At 47.4% G+C, this 24,298-nt stretch overlaps 1 pseudogene; it reads right to left on the reverse strand.

The window, feature by feature from the left end:
- Positions 1 to 8,865: 8,865 nt before the first annotated feature.
- Positions 8,866 to 9,797, reverse strand: LOC116818303 (olfactory receptor 52N4-like; annotated as a pseudogene).
- Positions 9,798 to 24,298: the final 14,501 nt, after the last annotated feature.

Genomic DNA, 24,298 nt, shown 5'->3' on the forward strand with positions numbered 1-24,298 from the left:
TATAGCTATGTAGATATCTACATCTAAGAACAAAGACGGTAGGTGATGCTAACATGATGATAACTTCTCAGCTTGCGAGTTGTTCCTGTGTAGCAATCCTTGATGCTCCTTGGCATTTGCCACTAATGATATTTCTCACTGGTGAGACACAGTCAGTGAATATCCCCCAGCCAAGGGAGGAGGTATGATGGGAGGCACCTTACCCCCCACAGAGGAACAGCTGAGGCTAGCGTGGGGCAGCTCAGAGGTTGTGGAAGCGAGGGAAGACTGTGGAGCATGGAGAAGACCCTGGCGACCAGTGTACTGTTGGAATTTGGGCAGCCTGGCAGGTGGAAATAGAGTACAGACAGGGTTCAGAGTATGATGGGAGACTGAAGCAACTGAGGAATAAAGGTCAGTGTTTCTTTCCACTAGTGAAATGCTATGTAATGTAAATAACATTCAAAAACAACAACTGTTGGATACAAAACTGAGTAAAGCTTGTGACACCCAAGCTGCAGTTCTGTGGCTTGGCAGGGCAAAGAGAACCTGAAACCCTCCCAAACACACTTGGGGCCAGGAAATGTCCCAGTGCTGGCCTTGGACCAACAGTCACAAAGAAAAAAATAATTTTAACTGAGCTGCCCACCTGTCTGTGTACATTCCACTCCATGCCCCCACTACACCGAGAGCTGCTCTCCTGTCCCTTCACACCCCCTGTCTGTCCCACAATCCTCAGTGCTGCCTGCCTGTCCCTTTATGCTCCACTCCCAGTCTCTAGAACCCACCGGCACTACCTGCCTGTCCGTATACACCCCAGTTCCAGCCCCCACAACCCCTAGCACTGCCCCCTCTCCTTGTAACCCCGCCCTAGCATTGCCCACTTGTCTGGATACACTCTACTCGCTGCTTCCACAACCCACAGCACTTCCCACCTGACTTGTGCACCCCCTGCCTGCACCACAACCTCCAGCGCTTCCTGTCTATCCCCATACATCCCCTGCCTGCCCCACAATCCCCAGCACTGCTTGCCTATCCTTGTACACTCTGCTCCATGACCCCACAATCCCCAGCTGTCATAAACATACAGCTAAGGGTAGCATATAATCCCTCCTTAACTGGAAAGGGTTAAGAAGCTCAGATAACCTTGTTGGCATCTGAGCAAAAGGACCAATAAGGGAAGAAGATACTTTCAACTCTTGTGGGGGGAAGGTTTTTGTCTTTGTTCTCTGGGACTCAGCAGAGAACCAGAGCAGGGAAAATAAGTCTCTTTAAGCATATCTGGACTAAGCATCTAGTATTCCAGAACTAGTACGTAATAGCAAAAATTGCGTTAGATTAGCTTTTGTTTTAGCTTGTGAATTGTCCCTGTACTAAGAGGGAGGTTTATCCCTGTTTTTGTAACTTCAACGTTTTGCCTAGAGGGGAAATTCTCTGTGTTTTTAATTTTTTTTATTATTTTGTAAAGTGCTTACCAGCTCTGCCTGCCTGTCCATGTACACACTGCTCCCACCCCCGCAACTCCCAAGGCTGCCCTCCTATTCCTGTATAGCCACTGCCTATCCCCACAACCCCATCAACGCCAGCCTCTCCATGAACATCCCTCTCCACCTCGATAACCCTCAGTGTCCATCACACTCCCTGCCCCAGAACACCCAGTGCCTGGAATAGGCCCTTCAGAACCATCTATCTAGCCCAGAAGCATTTTGCCGAGAGCTGTTACCTGGGTGTAACTACATTGAAATACAGATATGTAGTCAATATTCATAACTTCAGATAGAAAAATGATACATGCCTACGAATAGGATACAGGACGTGTCTCTGCCATAATCATATCATGATAACGTCACTTTGAAGAATATGGGGTGCAGTGTCACACAAAGATCAATGTTTCATTCCACCACTGAAATGCCTGAAGTTAGGTAAAAAACACGCAATAAAAACAATTGGAAACATCCAGGCTTCAGTTCTGTGGCCCACCAGGGCAAAGAGACCCTGAGTCCCTCAGAAACACTCTTGAGGCCAGAAAAAGTCCCAGCAGTGGCCTGGGGCCTGGGACAAACCATCACAATGAAAAATTTAACTTCAATGGCCCGCCTGCCTGTCCTTGTATACCCTGCTGCCTGCCCTCACAACTCCCAACACTGCCTTCCTGTCCTGTATACCATGATCCCTGCCCTCACAACCCCCAACACTGCCTACCTGTCCTGTATACCATGATCCCTGCCCTCACAACCCCCAGCGCTGCCACCCTGTCCATGTATACCCTGCTCCCTGCCCTCACAACCCCCAACACTGCCTACCTGTCCTTGTATACCCTGCTGCCTGCCCTCACAACTCCCAACACTGCCTCCTGTCCGTATATACCCTGCTGCCTGCCTTCACAACCCCCAACACTGCCTACCTGTCCTGTATACCATGATCCCTGCCCTCACAACCCCCAGCGCTGCTACCCTGTCCATGTATACCCTGCTCCCTGCCCCGACAACCACCAGTACTGTCCACCTGTCCATATACACCCCCTGCCTGCCCTCACAACCCCCAGCACTGCCTGCCTGTCCCTGCAAACCACTTGCCTGTCCCACAACCCCCAGCACAACCCGTCTGTCTGTATACAACCTGCTCCACCCTCTAGTAGCCTTCAGTGCTGCCTGACTGCCCATGTGTATTCCACTCCCTAGAAAAATGACACAAAGCTTTAGTGTATTGCAGGCAATTAGAAACCTGGACATACCTTCCTGAGGCTGCTTTTCTGTGTCGGTAACTGCTGACATCACCACAAGGCTGTAGTGGGGTTGCTCAAAGGAGGAGGGATGGTCCGGATGAGGGAAGGTGTCAGAGACCATCTGCTACAGTGTGACCCACATTCCATTACAGTCTGAGACATCCCCTACCACAGGAGGCCTCATTACGCCTCTTTGGTCTGTGTGTTAGGCAGGATGTCCAGTCCCTATTTCACCCAGTTTCAGGACTCAGAGCCACTGTGATTTGGATACCACATATTTTCCCCAAACACACTTATTTTGCTTTCCTGGACATCCCACAGTGAGATTTCCAACACCGCCTTGTTCCCTCCAAGCCAGAAACATGCTTTTATTTTTACTGCCTTTTGTTGGTTCCTGTCCTCTCCAGACCCAGGGATGCAGGTGCGTGGAGAGAGCAGACCCATCTTCCTCTCTGAATTGTTTTCTTATTCCAGTTGTTCTGAACCTCTAAGCCTGTGAGTTTGAGACGTCAGCAACTCTCCTGTCTGTTCTGCCTTGGTCCAAATGACATCACCCACCCTTAGAGGCCACAGGACGACTCCAGTTGATGTTATTGGAGGCTTATGGCTGGTGTAAATCAGGCCATTTATTTAAGTCCCTACATATGGATTTAGAGTGAACTCCTGGCCATGCTGGGAGTTTTGTCATTGAACTCAAGGGGACCAGATTCACCCTTAGTGTTTAACTTTTGGCTTCAATCTGCATAAATCACAGCTTCGGGTCCTGCAACAGAGAACACTATTCTATTTGGGTGCTGAAAGAGTCTGAAGGAAACCACCAGCGCATGTGGTGTTCTGAGACGCGGCATAAAAAATGGGAATTTCAAAACACACTGGCCCTGATTTTGCTCTCAGGGAAGGCTTTCTCAATCTTCAGTCACACACTGAAGACAAAAGGTGGAAGAAGTATCTGGCCAGTTTGCCACCTGTTCCTGTTGCGAACTCTCTGGTAACACAGATACCCACTGCAGAGGCTTTGGCTGTACTAGCTACCAGGGCAATGAAGTTCCTGAATTAGAAAACTTGAACAAACCAGAGGAAAAACCACACAGCAGAAAAAAAAAAAAAAAAGGAAGCTTCTGAGACAGATAGAAAAACAACTCACCAAAATCCTGGTCAGCAGAGAGAGGAAATCTTCTCACTGTGACAGAAAGGCAGAGCCCTGAGAATCACTATATGACTCTCACATGTCTGACGCTCGGCGTGCTGAACAGTCACCTTTATTATTCCCTTGTACAGTCCCTGTGGACTCTCTGGTTGGTCAGGAATACCAGACAATTCCCTTGGCTCCCCGAGCAGTTAGAAGAGCAGAAAATAGACCCTGGAGAACTTCGACGTGGGAGCCTCCCCTGAGAGTTAGGAAATTATTGATGATGACTTTCTTTTTTATGTTTAATGTACTTCAATCTGCACTCTGTGTGGGAATGCTACCATAAGAGACAAGAGCAGTGTACCACTGCATTCCACCGATGCAGTTGTAATATCCAGTCCATTAACATCCCAAAAGTCACTGCCACCTTGTGGAGGCCAAATGATGTGATCCTGAATTAATGCAGGCCAAAGGGCCCAGGGAAGGCTCTCTTCTCCCACAATACTGTCATCAAAGGTTTTTATCAATATCCTGCTACTGGGGTGGCTTTCTCATAGACTCATAGACTTTAAGGTCAGAAGGGACCATTATGATCATCTACTCTGACCTCCTGCACAATGCGGACCACAGAATCTCACCCACCCACTCCTGTAACAAGCCCCTAACCTATGTCTGAGTTATTGAAGTCCTCAAATCGTGGTTTGAAGACTTCAAGCTGCACAGAATCCTCCAGCAAGTGACCAGTGCCCCATGGTGCAGAGGAAGATGAAAAACTTCCAGGGCCTCTGCCAATCTTTCTTTATCCTTTACTTCCTCTTTTGTGGTCAACGTCTCTGGTTCCTCTGCCTGTGAAGAAATATTTCATTTCTGGTACAACTTTAATTGTACTAACATGACAGAATTTATCTACCTTTCTTTTTGTTTCTGATTCTGTATACAGAGGAACCAAGTCTATTCATAATGTCATTTGGCCTACTTTATTGGGTACATAAATTATGTTCTGGTACAAAATATCATCACCTGATTTTAAATTTCTCAAGCATTCTCCCTTTGGCTTTTATCAAAATAAACTTTTGCTTTCTGTTTGGATTTTTCCATTTTATAGCTACCAGCAAGAGAACCTGATTCAAATGTTGCTGTAATGCTCACAGATAGGTGTTCAGTTTGACTTCCTCTAGCTGTGTGCCACTGATATGCCACAAAAGATGCTCTGGCATTCACATGGTTCACCCAATCATCATTTCAAAGAGTGTATGATCTGTGGAGATAATGGGAGTTGTCCTGAGTGCCATTAAATTGAGTGGAATTAGAGTATTCCACTTGCATCCATTGACATCTGCCAGTTTCCACAGCATTAATTTGCAATGTGTTTTCTCTAGCATCCCTGATGATTGAGGTCTATATGAAATGTTCAATTTTGTTGCACTTCCAACAACTGTAAACATTTTTGGAACACCTAGGGGAGAGTTTCCAATGAGAGCAGACTTGTTTCACCAAGTGTTTTGTTGTGGCTAAAGCAGCATTTGCCTTATGGAGAAATTCTTCCACCCATTTGGAGAATGGATCAATAACAAGACAATAATACTATCAGAGGGGTAGCCGTGTTAGTCTGGATGTGTAAAAGCAGCAAATAAGCCTGTGGCACCTTATAGACTAACAGACATCTGTTAGTCTATAAGGTGCCACAGAATTCTTTGCTGCTAAGACAACAATAGTCTCTCCTGAGCATAGTGGTTGGAGTCATGAAAGAGCAATATGCTTCTAAGACTTTGGGGATGGGGAGGGTATAAATGTGAAAAACTGGGTTAAGGTTTTTCCTTAATCAGCATCTGGGCACACATGGCGGTTCCCAGAATACAATAGGGCATCCAGCACCGGAGATAGGGTCCATACTGGGGTCATTCTTATATCTTTATCATGCACTAATAATGTCCAATGTGTTAGTTGAACATTAGACACCTGTTCATCCTTTGTTCGACTGGAAAGCAAGAACTAGAGAGAGGTGTGTGCGCGTGTGTGTGGAATGTCGAGCTATTGAGTTTAAAGCAAATCAAATGCAAAATGCTTGACTGTTCAGCTGGGGACCAATACATATTTTTCACACATGGAATATTTAAGTTCCACTAGGCTCATTTTTTTAGAACATTGACTATTCGTCTGTATTTCTATATTTTTTCATGCCTCTCTTTAGAAGCTACTGTAACAAGTGCAATTGCACTCAAAGACCTTCTTAGTCAGTGGTTCTCAACCAGGAGTCGGGGGGTCCTGGGCGGCCACGAGCAGGTTTCATGGGGTCCTCCAAGCACGTTCAGTGATAGGCTCACTGAGGACCAGGGCAGAAATATGAAGTCCATCACACGGGGGTGAAACCCTGGGGCCCTGAGCCTTTCCACCTGGGACTGAACCCGAAGTCTGAGCAATTTAGCTTCCTAGGGCCCCTGTGGCATGGAGCCCCAGGAGATTGCACTGCTTACTACCCTCTAATGCCGGTCCTAGCTTTTATGTGTAGAAAACTAGATGTTGTGGCACAGGTGGGCAGTGGAGTTTTTATAGCATGTTGCTGGGTGGGTACAGGGGCTATGAAAAAAAAAAACATTGAGAACCCCTGTTCTAAGTGATTTGGTTTGCTTGGATCTGGATCCGTCTGCCCCTCGCATGTCCCATGGGTCACCTCTTTGCAGAGGAGGGCCGGGAACAGGCTGCAGAATCCGTGGTTAGCGTGATGCTCAACTGTGCAGAATAAAGTGTGTGCTTCTCTACCTACCGGGAGTGCTGAGGAAAGAGCCAGCCCTTTCCTGGACAAATGTGGGGCTCTTAGGGGACGATAGCGCAGGCCCACCCCACCCCTCACAACCTAAACAGCAGGGAGGCACCAAGCTCCGAGTCAGGACACAGAGCTGCTTGCACACTCACTCTTCCTCCTCTTCTCCGCCACCGACCTCAGCCACCCATCCTAGAGATCTGATTGGGAACCACTTCCAGCCCATCCGGGCTCCAGGCACGGCTTCTCACGTATGGGGCCCTCTGTCCTAGGGGAGTGTGGAGCCTTGAGCACCCCGACTCCCACTGGAGGATTTAGCTGGCTGAGTGCCTGCCTGGTCGAGCTGAAGGCTGGGTCCAGCACTGCCAGTCTCTTGCCTGGCTGGCTGGGTGCCTGCCTCCACAAACTGAGCTGGCTCTTGGTCGGCAGTTCAGGTCACGTGGGAGACACCAATCCATGTCCCCTACAGGACCTTACAGTGGGCCATCACCTGGACCGCCCACATCAAAGGCCAGCTCTGGGTTTGAGCCCCAGTTTCATTGTGATTACTTGAGAGAGGTGCTAGTTTGGCCTCAGTCTGGGTGCTGTCTCCGCACCAGCCACTTCCCTAACCCACTGATCACTGCATGACGTTCAAACCACATACAATTCATTTAACAGCAAGGATGAGAAAAATAAAAAACAAATTGAAAAGATGTAGGGAAACAAGGAACTCAGTTCTGTGAACATGGCGACACCACAAACAACTGTCTCTGGGATATAAGAAAATTTACAGTCTGCTCCTCACATGTCCCAGGCCTCCCTCCCATTCCATGGCTGCACTGCGCTGATCCATGGGGTCCGAAACCTGGTCTGGTGGGGGCCACACACCCTCAGATTCTTGGTGGCAGGACATTTCTCCCCAGTATTTGTCCTCCCTTTGGGTTCACATCCTGCCCTCTGAGTCCAGCCTTCAAGGGCCTCCTGTATGGTAATGTCTCCCTGCACTGGGAACTCTGCCCATGGCCTCACCTTGCTCTCCCTAGCTGCTCATCATGTTCACCTGCCATATAACTTGTGGCACAGCCGGCATCTGCTATTCTAGCTCTGGCACCACAACTCCTCGCTGTAGCTCAGCCCTGGCTCCCCACTGGGGTAGATGGTTTGTGCTGTCCCATCTCCCGACTGTGGTCTGCTCCAGGTGCAACTTCCCAGCTCTGCCTCATCACTGCTGCTCTGCCTTCAGCCCAGCTCTACTTTTTGGGTGTCTTCTCTGGCCCCTCTGGTTCTGGTTGAGGTTGCCAGATTTCCACTGCATTAAAGCCAAAAGTCACTTAAAAGCTAACCTAAAAGTAGCTCCATCAATTTCTTAAAACATTTTTTTTATTCAGTTTGGTCTATTTACCAAATAACAAAGAAAGGTTTTGTTAGATACCTAGTACAGATTTGATTTAAAAAAAACCCCAAAAAACAACAAAAAAAAATAAACAGCTACAAGCACTAGCAGAACATTGTCCACATTAACAACAAAGCTATCAAAGGATAATAAAATTCAAATTCAATACCCCAGTACTGGTATTTGTTTCCTAATTCAGGGTTTGCAGAATTTTCAAACAAACTGCTGCAACTGGAGGTGTTAAACTAGCCCCAAAGAAGCCCAAAATAGATGTAGTATAAAAACAACAAAAACATGATTATAGTATTTATTTCCAATTGCATTCAATGATGGTAGTCAATGTCCACATTTTGTGTTGAATTAGTTTGTTATTGTTAGTCTTTATATGGTTTATCCACCAGGTTTCATGAAGGATTGGACGTAAAAAAAAATTTGATCCCCAGATCACTGTACATAGGATAAGGAAATTCAGCATTGTAGTTTCTTTCTTTTTTTTTCTTTTCTGTTTGGCTATCTGAAAGTATAGCATCTGTTCATCAAACTGATCTGCAATCCTGTTCTCACAGGGACTAAGGGAAAGCCACCTTGCATCAGAAATCTGCAGTATCTTCTGGTAGTCTGGGAGTTACAGAAAGGCTGAGTGACATGGTGTATGGGGGTGAGGGCTGATGAGTGACAGTGAAAGAGAACAAGTGATGGTCAAAGAGAGGGAGCTTAGCAACAGAGAGCACAGCCCTTGTTGACGGAGTGATAAGACATTAGATGACAGGAATTTCTCAGACTGTGAACTTCCAAAGTGCTGATCTCAGCCAAACTGTGACAAAGCACCCTTGATTAATGAGGACCATCCTTTCACCCTCTTGTCACACAGGTTGAAAGTCAGTGACCTCCGGTGATCACCTTCTGCAAGTGTATTTGCCCACTTTCTCACGCAGCTCTTGGGTTTTGACCCCATAAATGATAGGGTTGAGCATAGGAGGAATGAGGTAATAGAGGACGTTCATGATGATGCGACCATGAGGAGCGATGCCCCCACTGAACCGGATTATCAGGGTGGTGAGGAAGATGGGAGTATAAAACATCAGCATCACACACATATGGGCTGTGCAGGTGTTGAGGGCTTTCTGGTGGGCTGTCTTGGAGGATATCCTGAGGACAGCCCTGATGATGAGACCATAGGACAGGGCAATAAGCGTCAGATCTGACCCCATGAGTATAAATGGTATCACCCAGCTGTATGTCCTATGGAATGTGATATCCCCACACGATATCATTGCTAAAAGCATGTGCTCACAGTGCGTGTGGGAGATGATGCGGTTGTCACAGAATGGCAGCCTACTCATGAGCAGGGGCAGGGGCAGCATGAAGAGTACAGCTCTTATCAAACCCACAAGCCCTAGTATAGCTATTCGTGTATTGGTGAGGATGGTGACATATCTCAGAGGATTGCATATGGCAACATAGCGATCTAAGGCCATTGTCATGAGAACAGCAGACTGCAGAAAAGCACTGTGTGAATGAAGAACATCTGGATGAGGCAGCCACCCACAGTAATTCCTTTCAAATTGAACCAAAATATACACAGGGCCTTTGGCATGAGTGTGCTAGACTTGGTGATGTCTGTGAGTGCCAGCATGCAGATCAGCAGGTACATCGGCTTATGCAGGGTCTCCTCTTTGCCTACAGCAAAGAGAACCATGAAATTTCCCAACAGGCTGATAATGTAGGAGGTAGTGAAAGGGATGGAAATCCAAACATGGGCATCTTCCATGCCAGCGAGGCCCATTAGGATGAATGTTGACATGTGGCTGAGATTCAAGGCTGCCATGAAGTCATCAGTACGTTGATTGGGCTTAGAAATGCTCAATATACCTGTGAAGGGAGAGGAGCACAGTGAGAGAGGTTATACGGTTCATACAACAATTAGTAGGGTAAATAGTTTATAGTATTTACCGATCTAGAAAAGGGAGTGACAGTGAGTTGTCAACATTTGCAGATAGCACCAGATTATTTAGATCACAATCAAATACAGAGAAGTTCTCAAAGGGATGTACCCAAACAACATGAATGGGCAGCATGTTGGCAGATGAACTTTGATGGCAATAATTGCCTCATGTATGCCCACTGGAGGGAAAAACTTGAAATCCTCAAACACCGTACAAGGTTCTAATTTAAATGTATGCACTCAGGACAGGGAACTGGGTGTCACGGTACACAGCTCTATGAAACCCTGCTCACAGTGCAAGCACAGAGAGAAGCAAAGCAAAATATTGGGATCCAGGAGGAGTGTTATGGGATATCATACAGAAAATACAGTGTCATGAGATCAGTCAGTCAATGTTTCACCGTCCTCTGGACTCCTCTGTTTAGTACTGGGCACTGTTCTCACACAGAATGTTGCAGAAATAGAGAGTTTCAGGCCAGGGGAACAAGAATGAACAAGGGCCTGGGGAAACTCTCATATGGAGAGAGGTTGAAAAGACTGGAATTATTACCTTACAAACGAGATGAAGAAGAGGGGACATGAGAAAACCTGTAAAGTACTGATTGGTAGAGAGTAGATCAAGAATGTGATCTCTCGTCACATTACACAAGTTTAAGAGGACATTGGATTAAACTGAAATGGGGCAAATTCAAAACAGAGAAAAAAAGAATGCTTTCTTCACTCAGTTCCTAAATAGGCTGAGGAACTTGTTGCCACAAGAGGTAGTTGAGGCCATCAGGAAGAGTTTGGACATTCACATGGAAAGAGAGATATCCAGTTACAATAGTTACGGCTAAATAAATATTTGGAAAGCCTATATGACAATGTGATTCAGAGCACAAGCCAGTCTCTAGCTTTTAGGCATTGGGATGACACCCTCCTCATGGTCAAGTCACCTCCCCCATCCATCTACTGCTGGGTTTCTTACACATTCTCCTGCAACACCTGCAGCTGCCACTGTCACAGAGAAGACACTGAACTAGATAGACTATAGATCTGATCCATGATGCAATTCTTATATTGGAAAGGAGCCAAGTTTTCCCCATGGAAATGGACATTATCATAGAATTATAGACTATTAGGGTTGGAAGAGACCTCAGAAGTTCATCTAGTTCAACCCCCTGCTCAAAGAATGACCAACACCAACTAAATCATCCCAGACAGGGCTTTGTCAAACCAGGCCTTAAAAATCTCTGAGGATGGAGATTCCACCACCTCCCTAGGTAACCCATTCCAGTGCTTCACCACCCTCCTAGTGAAATAGTGTTTTCTAATATCCAACCCAGACCTCCTCCACTGCAACTTGAGACCATTGCTTCTTGTTCTGTCATCTGCCACCACTGAGACCAGCCGAGCTCCATCCTCTTTGGAACCCCTCCCTTCAGTTAGTTCAAGGCTGCTACTAAATCCCCCCTCACTCTTCTCTTCTGTAAACTAAATAACCCCAGTTCCCTCAGCCACTCCTTGTAAGTCATGTGCCCCAGCCCCCTAATCATTTCTGCTGCCCTCCTCTGGACTCTCTCCAATTTGTCCACAACCCTTCAGTAGTGGGGGGGACCAAAATTGGACACAAGACTCCAGGTGTGGCCTCACCAGTGTCGAATAGAAGAGAATAATCACATCTCACATTCTGCTAGCAATGCTCCTACTAATGTAGGCCAATATGCTATTGGCCTTCTTGGCAACGAGGGCACACTGCTGATTCATATCCACCTTTTCATTGACTATAATCTGCAGGTCCTTTTCTGCAGAACTGCTGTTTAGCCAGTCACTTCCTAGCCTGTGACGGTGCATGGGATTCTTCCTTCCTAAATGAAGGACTCTGCACTTATCCTTGTTGAACCTCATCAGATTTCTTTTGGCCCAATCCTACAATTTGTCTAGGTCACTCTGTAACCTATCCCTTCCCTCTAGCTTATCTACCTCTTTCCCCATCTTAGTATCATCTGCAAACTTGCTGAGGATGCAATTAATCCCATCATCCAGATCATTAATATAGATGTTGAACAAAACTGACAACAGGACCAACCCCTGGGGCATTCCTCTTGATACCAGCTGCCAACTAGACATGGAGCCGTTGATCACTACCCGTTGAGCCCGACAGTCTAGCCAGCTTTCTGTCCACCTTATAGTCCTTTCATCCAATCCATAGTTTTTTAACTGGCTGGCAAGAATACTGTCGGAGATCGTATCAAAAGCTTTGCTAAAGTCAAGATATATCATATCCACCACTTTCCCTATATCCAGAGAACCAGTTATCTCATCATAGAAGGCTGGTCAGGCATGACTTGCCATTGTTGAAACCATGTTGACTGTTCCTGATCACCTTCCCCTTCTTGAAGTGCTTCAAAATGGATTCCTTGTGTATCTGCTCCATGATTTTGCCGGGGACTGAAGTGAAAATGACCGGTCTGTAGTTCCCCGGGTTCTTGGCTATGACTTTGTGCTTGGCTATGACTTTATACTCAACAGAATGGGCACGAAATGCACAAGACTCTTGGTATTTAGGGGTATAGGCCTGCACCTCTTGACACAAAAACATGGGATTTTAAATAATGAAGAGATAGGTCCCTGATTCAGAGAAACCAGTATTGGTTGGTACACAGGTTTAAAGCAAACAATATGTGTTCTAGTATAGCTATGTAGATATCTACATCTAGGAAGAAAGAATGTAGGTGATGCTAACATGATGGGGATCTCTCGTGGGAAGCACAATGACTGAACAAGATTTGGGAGCATGAAGGGGTAATTAATTAACATGAGCTCCCAGTGTGACCCTGCAGCCAAAAGAACCAATGTGATCCATGGATGATAATCAGAGGATTCTCCAAGAGATGTAGAGAAGTTATTTTACCTCTGTATTTGGCATGGTGCAACTGCTGCTCGAATTCTGTGTCCACTTTTGATGTCCACCACCAAAGATGGATGTAGATTCACTGAAGAGCATTAAGAGAAGAGTCACAAGTATTATTAAATGATTAGAAATCCTGCCTTATGATAGACTCAAATATTTCAATCTATTTATTTTAACAGGGATGTCTAGGCATTAACTTCTTAAAAGTGTGTAATTACCTACACATGGAACCAATATGTAATATTAGGGTTTTCAGGATAACATGACCCAATGGCTGGAAGGTGAACTTAAATAAATTCTGACTTGAGATAAGGCGTACATTTTTTAAATGGTGAGAGTAATTAACCACAGGAATCACGAAGCCCCAGTGAAGATGGTTGCCATCTCGGTGGAACCTCCAAATTGTCAAAGTTAGACTCAGGACTCACAGTTTGTCAGACCACTCTGTTTTATTAGCACAGCGCTCTGCTAATACACCCAGCACTATACAAGACACAAACCATCATATTTATTACGAAAAGCAGGGGAGCACTTAGCAAGATAACAAAGGAAGCAGAATCTGATAAGTTTACCTGGGCTAGCCATGCATATCTTATTTCCTTACTATTACTGATCTTCTGTTAATGTTTCGCCATTAGCATCCTTGTTTATGCCTAATGTTTCTTTTCCTGGCACCTGTATTTCAACATTTCTTATTTCTGCTTAAAGGTACATACAACATTTCTTTAATCCATTCTTATTTTTACAATATAATTCATTCTACTTTCACACAGCTGAGTTGCTGGCACATGTCTCTGCTTACACTTGTCAGTTAACACCTGTAACTTATGTCTCAGAAAAAGTTAAGTGCCTGCAAGAAAGTCTCACCAAAACAAACAAGGGAAGTAACAAAGGTGCAGGCCTGTAGCCCTATATACCAAGAGCTTTGTGCCTTTTGTGCCCTTTGTGCCCATTCAATTGAGCACAAAGTCATAGCCCAGCATGATAACGTCTGTTTCCATTTGGGAAACTTGGCTCCTTTCCAATATAGCAATTGCATCATGGATAAGAGCTGTGGTCCATCCAGTGAGGTGTCCTCTCTCGGACAGTGACAGCATCAGGTGCTGCAGAAGAAGGTGTGAGAAACACAGCAGCAGGGGGATGGTGGGGTGATGACCCCATCAAGAGGGTGTCACTCTAATGCCTAAAAGCTAGAGTTTAGCTTGTGCCCTGAAACATGTGGGTGTATTGGCTTTCCAGAATATGTAATTAGCTATAACCATTATAACTGTACCTGTGCCACCATCTCCTGTACCCCTCTCCTAGGTGGAGCCTAACCAAGGCCTTGAGGTAAAACGTGATGACACTGCTTTGAATGGCATTTGCCTGTACTGCACTGACGCTCCGTCATCAAGTCCATCGTGAGGCCATGAATAGCTCTTTGGTTCCTCTCTCATCCCTCCTGTCTGCAAGTGCAGAGAGAATAATCATGACCAATGTCATTTGCACAGGGTCTCTTCTGTGAGGTAATCTGTAAGGGACAATTAAAATAGGGCATTGGCAGTTCTGTTTCTGCTTCTTTATGATGGACACAGCTGGCCATTTCATGTTAAAATTCAGATCTTGTGTGCCCTGGAAGTTGCTATGAAGGACGGGAGAGAACCAGTGAAAGGATACCAACTCCAGAGTCCAAAGTGAAAGCTGCAGCAATTGGGGCGTGGGGAAAGGAGTTTTTCGCTACATCCTTTCATATTCTTTGGGTGAAATCCTGGCCCCACTGGAATGAGTGGGATTTTGCCATTGACACTGTTGTCAGTTGTTGGCTGTGTGAGTTGCACCAGCTCTGGCCAGGTAGCTGGTACAGCAGACCTCCATCAAATTGCCCAAGAAGACTCCAAAAGACTCATTTCAGTGGTGAAGGCACTTGGCCAGCTTTCCTGTCAACAAAGCATGGTATTAGTATCCCATAGACTCTACAGGAACACTAATACATGTATGCTCATGACAACGGAGCGGCTCAGTAAGTGTTGTGACTTTCCTCTTCCCCCTAAGCCAGACAGACACCCCCTTTGTGACCCCTCTTTCATACATTGATATAAACAAGTTGCCAATTACCCTTCTGATATGGTTAGTTACCAACCCTACCCCTCCTACCTCCTGCTTCGAACGAAAGATTTTCATCCGTCATCCCATCCTGTCCTCCTATCCTTGTTTTACTTGGGGTTAGCGTGATCCTGTTCCATCTCTCAGTATTGTGTTTATGCCATACCTTTATGTTGGGGGGTACCTGCATCTTCTGGAATGTGCACACATGAATACCCTGTGCCTAGTACTTCTGGGAAGTCTCTATGTTTCTTGCCAAGTGCATGTACTGCACTGTGAATTTGCAAGCAAGCGTCTGCTTTGTAACAGGGCCTGACTTTTGCTCAGAGACTGACTCTTGCTACCATGGCTTTGTAGGTTCTCTCTACTATCTAATGCGAACTTGGGAAGAGGATGTCTGGGTATAAGATTCAGCGCAAAGTATCACAGATCCCCTCAGGTGCCCCCTTTTAGGCAGCCTCTGGACTGCTGTGAGAGGAAGGCAAGACTCTGTGTGCCTGGATCCCCATGTGCTTGGACAGTTGAATTGCTGCCAAGATGGGATCCAGATCGGGTCAATTTTTCTCAGAAGTAGGGAGCGTAAAGCAGTGAAAAGAAAAAAAACATTGTCTGGACTTTGAGGCAGCATAAAGAACCCTTCTTCCCTGTGTCCCTTGCGGAATAATGTAGTCCGGTGCTGGCCTGTATAACTGACTTCTCTTGATGATAATGCTCATGCTTCGTGGAAGAGCTATAGTGAAGCACTTTGTTGCATTCTGGAATCTGTCCACTGCTGAAGGAGTGGAGGGGTTGAGGGTGACAAGAAAATAAAAGAGAGAAAAGGTGGGTGAGAGAATATTTTTCATTGGACCAACTTCTGATGGTGAGTTTGTCTCTAATATCCTGGGGCTCATGTGGCTACAACAACAGTGCACAGAAGAGCATATATGTTAGGAGGGGCTGGGTTGTGAAGAGTTTTGAAGAAGCAAACGAAGGGCTTGTGATGTAGGTGGGGCGGGTAGAGCCACTTCTTACTGATTGCCCAACACGTCCCAGTATAAGATCCTCTTTTCAGGTGCTTATAACTTTGCTAAACTGTGACTGTCTGGGCTGAAATTTTCTGTGCTAAGTGTTTGCCTCAGCCTGAATTCTGTTGGAAAATCTCAGCCAAAATGGTTCAGCCATTTCCAAGAAGAAGGCTAGGGAAAATATTGTTTGGCTCATGTTAAAAAAAAATCTGGGAGACCTTTTCTTTGAGAAGCTCTTGAGCCTCCCTATGCTTGGGAGCAGGGACTTTGTGGCAGGGATTTGCCTTTTGCAATCCCCAGGAAAATCCACCCCAAGTTGGCCAAGTTCTAGGCAATTTGTATATGTTTAATAGAGACTGGCTAGTGTTTCATAGATAAAATCTCCAGATATTCCACCCTCACTATCCATACTCCATCCCAGAGCTGCAGGGGCCTGAGCAGATCTTTCCCTGAAATTGTTGCTGCAGGACAGGGATGGGGTTGAGCAGTGAAACCGAGAGCAGGGAGCAGACTGAGGTGTCATTAGAGGAGGTTTTGGGACAAATTGATAAGCTAAACCATAATAAGTCACCAGGAGCAGATGGGCTTCACCCAAGAGCTCTGAAGGAACTCAAATGTGAAATTGCAGAGCTACTAACCGTGGTTAGTAATTTAAATCAGATTCTTTACCAAATAACCGGAGGAAAGCTAACGTGATACCAATTTTTAAAAAGGGCTCCCATCATTGCCATGTGCTGTCTAACCACAACATGCCCCTTGCTTCCCCTAAGCAGGTGCCAGGCCAACAGGAAAGATGTTTCCACAAGCAAGGACCATGGAACAATGGATGGAGAAGCAGGTGTTTGTGTGACATACTGCGGCACAATTCAGACTGATGAGTAATCGTGTCTCCCCGGCCCTGTAACATGGGGTGCCCTTTACAATGCCTTGCTGCTGTAGCCTCCAATCTGGACTGCTCACAAAGCCTCCAGCATGTGAGTCCCTCCCAGGTTTGTCTGTGGGTGCTGCAGCCAGCCAGCCACGCCTTGGCTTTTACCAACCTTTGTAATGCTACAGGGTGACCCCAACACATCTGCAGTCCCCGACCTTCCCCCAGAAATGTCTGTCCCGTACTGCCCAGCCCTCTCCTCAACAGTACAAATATATTAAGTCTGCTATTTCTTAAAGGAAAAATATGCCAGTTTATTATGTTAAATATTTATCCAGACACTTCAACTTAAAACCGCTGGATTAGATAAAATAAAAAAACAAATTTATTAATTTCAAAGAGAGCGATTTTAAGTGAGTACTGACGCATAAAAGTCAGAATGGTTACAAGAAAAATAAAGATAAAATGCTTACTGGTGGCTAATTGAACAAACTATTGTAACCCCTTTGGGGTTTAGAGAGCATGGTCCCTATAAATCTTTTCCCTGACAGCGGAGGGGGAGAAGTGCTGATTGTTCCAGAAGGAGGGAGTCCTGCTGGGGGCAGGGAGAGCAGAGGGAGGGGAGAGCAAGAGGATGTGTGTCTGGACCTCCAGAGAGAAGGGCTGCAGCAAGCAGGCCCTCACAGAGTGAAGCAGCCAAGAACCTGCCTGAAACCTGGGAGGGACAGAGCAGCTGATCGGGGACACCCCGGGACAGGAGCTAGGAGGAGCCCTGTGCCAGGCAGAAATCGCCCAAGGACAGACCGGAGCTGGACCTAGTATCACTGCTGCCTAGAGCTGCATGGGGCTGAGAGTACTGGAGCATGTCACTTTGCACTGGGAACAAGGAGGGAGGCTGTAGCTAGTGAAGGGAGGAGGTTGTCGCTCTGTGTGGCTTTGCAGAGAGCGGCAGAAGAGGGGTTTGTTGGGGGAAGTTTACTGGCATCGTAGATGACCAGGAGCACTCAAGACTCACCCCTGGACTGGAACTTTGCCCAGGACTCTTGAATTGTTCTTGGTGTCTGCCCTTTCTGACTGTGGTACCGCTGGGCCTGTGGGACCTTGTGTTGAATGCAACCCTGTTTTACCGCATCCCCTATCTTTCCCCCTGTTGTTTTTCTCCTTTCATCCCAATGTAAATAAATATTTCCCTTTCCTATATTCACTGTACTCATCTGATGTGTGTGTGTGTGTGTGTGTGTGTGTGTGTGTGTGTGTGTGTGTGTGTGTGTGTGTGTGTGTGTGTGTGTGTGTGTGTGTGTGTGTTCACTCCAGGAGGTTGGACCAGGTGCCCCAGGGGTGGAAGGGACTTTCCCTGCTGTGTTCCTGCGCACGCTCTTTCTTGGCCAGAGCTGCCTGCAGAGCAGACTCCATCTTGGCCGCAACGGCACTGAAGTTACACTAGGTTAGTTTCAAAGCAAAGGTTTCTCACCAGATGCTTTCAGCAGCTTTCTGACCAAACTCTTTAGGTCAGGACCCCTCTGCGAGAGGCCAATGGCTGCTTCTTTTGTCTTTTCAGGTGCTGAGAATGCAAGTGACAAGGAGAGAGAGGGGGTGTCTGCCCCTTGTTTTTATAGTCCCAGCCCCCTTTTGAGAAGCATTTCCAGCTGGGAGCAAGGTGACGGGCTCCCTGTGAGGAAGGACACTCCATACTGTTTCACAGCTAAGATGTAGATTTTTGCACCTGCCCCCTTTTCTGCTAAAGAATTGGCACTGAGCAGGTAATGCCCATCAGCCTTGTTTACACTTGGCTGAGGCATCGGCTTGCCCTCTGACTCTGAGCAACAGGTTTGGCCACTCCTGACTTCTCTGGAAAACATATTTTTAGTCCTCATCTCAGCTTATCTTTACATCTTAACCATGCTGCTATGGGCATTTTGCCATGATGTTGCTGATACACAAATTATGAGTATTTACAAGGCGTGCTTTGTGAGGTATCTTTTATGATCATTATTATAAAGCACGTGCATCCAGCAGTATATTCTGTCATAGTTTGCTCAGCCAGCATTGCACACACCAGCTGGGGTCTAAGAGCTGTACTATTGGGCCGGAACCCACTCATCCTGAAAGGAGATGGGAGGGAGCAGAGTGAGGCCCTAGAGAGAAGGCTATCAACTTATAAACACAGCACCTTTCTGCATCCCTCTCCTGCCCATTGTGAAATCCTCTTCCCTGCCCCTCTGTGCCTCAAGGATCAATCACTGAAATCCACAGCCTGTGCTATGGGCCCCCTTTCTCCACTCTGCCTCTGCACTGAAGAGGGGATCTCCCACCTCCTCCCCTCTCTGGAGTGATCAGTGGGGAGTGGGGAGCCCTTTGTGTGCAAGGAGGTGTCAGGCCAGTGAGTACCCAGTCAGCACCGGGGGCAGGGATGTGGCAATGAGCGATTGCTCCAACATGTGGTTGACACCAGGCCAGTGAAACAAACCCCAACATACCTGAGTATATGTTCCCCTGGTGCCTAGGGCTGCTTGTCATTCACCAGCTTCTCTTCCTTTGCAGTGAGAGGAACTACCATGCAGCCCTGTGCCAGTGCCATCCTCAGCCTGTTCATCTCCTGCTTCCTCCAACAAGGCAGAACACTGTCTCCTCCCTAACCATGCCCAGTGGAGGATGTGGGATGAGCGGGGAGCTCAGAAATTGGCCTCCAGAGACTTGTATTCTCTCTGATGGTAACATTACTCCCACTTCTCTCTACCATTGCCCCACAGAGCTAATCACCCAGTCTCACACTCAGGACCTTGCTTCGTGCCATGGTGTGTCTAGGTTTTGATTCCTTCCTTCCTGACCCCTCCAGCTAACCCTCAGTGCATGGTCCCTTTTGTTTACCACAGGAGGGAAAGCAGGTTGCCCCAGAACTGGGGCTGATAAGAGCCAATGACAAAAATAATTGTCTACACCACTGGGTGCAAGGGACTCTCTTTGTGCATGGAGAGGAACATCTTCTGGGACTGCAGTAGCTGAACAATGGGGAGAGATTCTAGGTGTCAACAACAAAAGAGAAACAGAGGTTAGGCTGGGATGCGTTAGCTAACCTGACCCTAAAGGGGACCTCTTTTCTAATGTAGGTGCAGGGTACTCGTTTCTCAGTTAACTTTTCAGGGGCTGCCCCAAGCTCCCCACAGGCTCCACCTTGGCTAGTTAAAACAAAATTGAGCACTTCTACCACATTGCCACTAGGGAAACAGTCACTGTGAAGGCTAGCTATCACACCGCTGCCTGATCTCCAGCCCTTTTCTTGTGTAGACAAGGTCTGGAAAAGCTACTTCTGTCTGGCTTTGGTGAGCAGTGAGCAAGTGGAGAGCACGTGAGCACTGTCTGTAAAGATCTGAAGGGGGTTAGGATCTGGGGGTTGAGAGGAGAAGTTTAGGGGTAAAACTAGGAGGAAGGGAATGAAATGAAGGAAGGCTGTTATGCTTGAAGCTCAGTCTGTTTCTTAGGGATCTCTTAGACTTGGAGTCTCTCCCTGAGGGAAGAGCTGGCAGCCCCTTCCCCCAGGACATTTAAATCTGTCTTGGAAATCTCCCCTTTTTGGTTCTGGTGGTTCCATGTGTTGCTTCCCCTACTGGAAATCCAATGAGGGGCAAGTGTGGAGGGGAGCAGGGCAGCCTCTTCTTTTAACAACTGGGATCCAGAGTTGAGTCTGTAAGGCCAAGACAGCAACAGGGTGGGAAACATTCAGGCTGCTATTTGGGTTAGATGATTAGCCAGCTCCCAGTCTGCCTGGGCAGTGGTGTGGTCCATGTGGAAGGAGCCTCCTTTGGGGCAATTTCCTTCCTTTTTTCAAACATTCACTTAATTTTGATTTGATAAAGGGAAGTGTATTAAAGTGTCATTTTCCCTCCCCCAAGTCCAGAATATGGGTTACTGTGCTAGAGGGGTTTTTCCCAGCCCCCTTCCTCTTGCAATCCCTCCCTGGCTCACTGACTCTTTGATGCCCCTTTCCCATGTGGAGCCCTTCCAAGGCAGTGGGGCAGAACACAAGAACACAGCTGTGAGTGCCTAGTACTTCTGGGAAGTGTCTGTATTTTTTGCCATGTGCTTGGGGCTCAGCAGGCTGCAGTGCTGGTTCCTCCTGTGGCCTCTCTGGCACATTTTCTGGGCATTGACTGTCCGCTACTCCTTCCTGAAAGTTGGACTGCTCTGCCAGGAGACGCCGGAAGCTCCCTAGAAGTGGGAGAAACACTGGTGCCCGAACCGTGCTCCCGTCCCCTCACTCTGCCTTTTCCCCCCAAGGCTCTGCCCTTACTCAGCCTCTTGCCCCAGACGCCTCACCCCCCACAGCTCGTTTCTCTCCATCTCCTCTTCCTGTTGCTCACCTATAAGGCAGTAAAAGTGATGGGGTCATAGACCCCTGACACCTCCTTGTTCTGGTGCCCCTGTGCTTTGGCCACCTTCCCTTGGTCTCCAGGACCAGCGCTGACCCCCAAGACATCCCAATTGCTTAAAAATAACCTCTCCCAGATCTCCCCATTTAATTCCCTTCAGAGACACACAGTAGTTGTGAAGCAAACACACACACACTCAGCCACTTTGCCCAGAGGCTAATACAGCTGTTCTTTTACTTAAGCATATTAAGTCGAAGATTGTACCCATCATAAAAACCAATAAACATCCTAACTGCAATGTCCCTCACTTCCCAGCTCACTCGTCCTTTGGGACATCTATGAAATCTATGAGTCTATGCTGGGGGGCCATCTGTGTCCAGGAAGGCTGACAGGGTATCCACTGCCTCTTGCAGGGTGTTCATGAAGGAGAAATCATCCAGCATGTGTGTTCCCTTCCCCAGCTTCTCTGATCTTGCTCTCTCCTGCCCATTGCTTCCTCTTCCTATCTGACTCTTTCCCCATCTTTAAATACCTCCTGAGTCCTGGTCTCTTGCTGATTTTTTGTTCTGTGTTTGGTAACTTTCCACTGCTCAAAAAAACCCCTCTCCTCAGACAGAGGAGGAAGTATTTTTTGCATTGGAATGCAGTTACTCTTTTGCATAACTTTGGCATGGTCAAAGCATCATCATTAACATAAAGTGCTTCCCTGCTGTCTTCAGTTTGGAGAATATTTGGTGTGTGTCCTCTCAGCAGTGGTGGATCCACATACAGAGAGACAGTTTTTCCTAGTAACATTTCATTGTAACTCAATAAGATCAAGCAGACCTGATAAGTTCTACACACATTTTCCTAAATTGTGACTTAAGGCCCCTCTCCTGTGTCGCCCAGAAAGTCCTCCAGCAAAACCAGAGAAGACAAAGCTTGACACTTCTGAGATTTCTAAGGTTAAATACAAGCAAGAAAAAACACTACTTAAGAAAAGGAAACCAAAATACCCCAGGTCCTTCCAGGCCTGTTTTCAGGTCACTGTTGTGTGTCCTATGAACACTGGGCTTGGTGTACAGTGGCTGGGATGACTGGTGCCCCATGGTGGGTAGCATACCGAATAAGTCTCAGGTAATTATTTTCTTCTCTGGCAGTGGGGTCATTGGACTTGTTGGTGTCACAAAGCATAACCCTAAGTAACTTGGAAAAGTGGAAGGCAATAAGGATATAAAGTCTCCCTGTTTTAGGCCTGTAGTGGGGCAGATTGCCCCACTCCTTGGGAGAGTGGGCTGGGGCAGGCCAGGGAGCCTGCACAGCCCGGGAGCCAATCAGAGAAGGGCTTAGGGACGCACACACTCACGGGCCCAGATTGAGACAGCAACAGGGCAGGCTCAGAGGTATATAAAGGCTGCAGAGCAGGGAGCAGTCAGTTCTGTCCAGCTTTGAAGAGAAGTCAGTCCAGGGGGAGAACTAGCACTGGGACAAGCGCAGTGCTGGCAGGTTCGGAGGCTAGAAAGCTTCTACCCCTAAGCCTCAGGCTGCAGGCCTGACAAAGGCCTGCGGGTGCAGGGGCTTGTAGCGGGAAGCGGCCCAGGGAAACAGACGAAGGAGGAAAAGGAGGAGGACAGTAAGGCTAACGCCAGAGGGCCCCTGGGCCGGGACCCAGAGTAGAGGGCGGGCCTGGGTCCCGCCCCCCGCGCCTCCTTGCAGTACATCCAGCCACAAGCTGTAGAGACCACGCCAGATCCCTGCCAAGAGGGATTGGACCTGGAGGGTGGGTGGCTGCTTATAAAGGCTGGAATGTGGGACTGCTGATGGTTGATCCCCGGAAAGGGATGCAGATGGACTGAGGGGCACTGCCGGAGGGCAGTGGCCTCGAAAAGGACGCCGCCGAGCAGGGAGCAACGTGGGTCCAGAGATGCCAACAGAGGGCAGAATAACGGATGGGACACCACCAGGAGGGGGTGCTCCAGTGGAAATGAGCTAATTCCCAGGAGTGACCAGCAGGAGGCGCCAGGTGGTGAGTCCCCTCCCGTTTACAAGACCTCTGGTGAGCAAAAGTCCTTCCATGTTTAAACTCTAATTGACCTAAGAGGCCAATAAATAGAAAAGGCCAGGTGCAACATCCATTATCAGTTGCCATACAGCTCAAACCAGTATAAGGCAGAACTAATGAGGCCTGCATACTTTTGGCCGAGGGAGAGGAGATAACAGTTCACAAAGAAGAAAGGACAAGGTCGCAATTCAAAGGAGTGGACCTAACAAGCGAGACTTGTAGTCGCCAGCTTTGATTAACTGTTTAGTGTAATTGTTTAATGTCTCCGCAGCAGAAAGGGGGAAGACAAAGAAGTGTGTGAGGAAAGAATGCTGCAGCCGGACAGAAGAGGGAAGAGAAACGGGGGCTTGCTAGCCAGTGAGAAAAGTTCTCATGGATATAAAGGAACAGACTGCTTGTTTTAGGTGTGCTGGATCTGAGGCGTGCTAAGTCTCCCAGCACCGCTTTGAGATCTCAGATAAACTTTGCTTGCTTCTCTCCCCTGGTGTGTTTACTGGTGCTAAGCACTCCAGGCACGGACCACTGTTGCTTGCCTCAGGCACCCTCTGTGCCTGCAACAGACTGGTGTCCACTGGTGTCCCAAGAGCAACCTGATCTTCTTCTCACTGAGAGTGGAACCGTCCCAGGGATTGGGCAATGACATGGAGGCCAACAACATCCAGTTCAAATGCTTAGATGGGACCAGGCTAATGGGCATGGCACATTCCTGGGGTGATTTTGGCCCATGGAGCAATCGCTGCAGCTCTGGGGCCATTTGTGGGATCCAGATGAAGGTGGAGGAATTCCAGGGCCATGAGGATGACATGGCGCTGAATGATGTGAGGTTCTGCTGCTGCAACTAAACAAGTACTTCTCCCTGCCCATCCCTCAACACTAGCACCTGCCCATTAAACACCATTAAAGTTGAGCTCTGCTTTTGAACAGGAAGGTGTCTGTCTTACTGACCCAAATCAGACATGTGATCATGTGCCATCTCCAAGTCTATAGGGGAAGGCTGGATTGTGAGGAGACCAAGGAGGAGAGGAGACAGGGAGGAGCACGGAAGGGGGAGAGATAATATCTCAGATAAGGAGAGAGAAAGGAGGCAAGGCCATAGTGGGTAGAAAGGTTTTTTTTCAAGATGTTG

The sequence above is a fragment of the Chelonoidis abingdonii genome, chromosome 1 (genome assembly GCF_003597395.2).
Source record: "Chelonoidis abingdonii isolate Lonesome George chromosome 1, CheloAbing_2.0, whole genome shotgun sequence".
Taxonomy (NCBI): domain Eukaryota; kingdom Metazoa; phylum Chordata; order Testudines; family Testudinidae; genus Chelonoidis; species Chelonoidis abingdonii.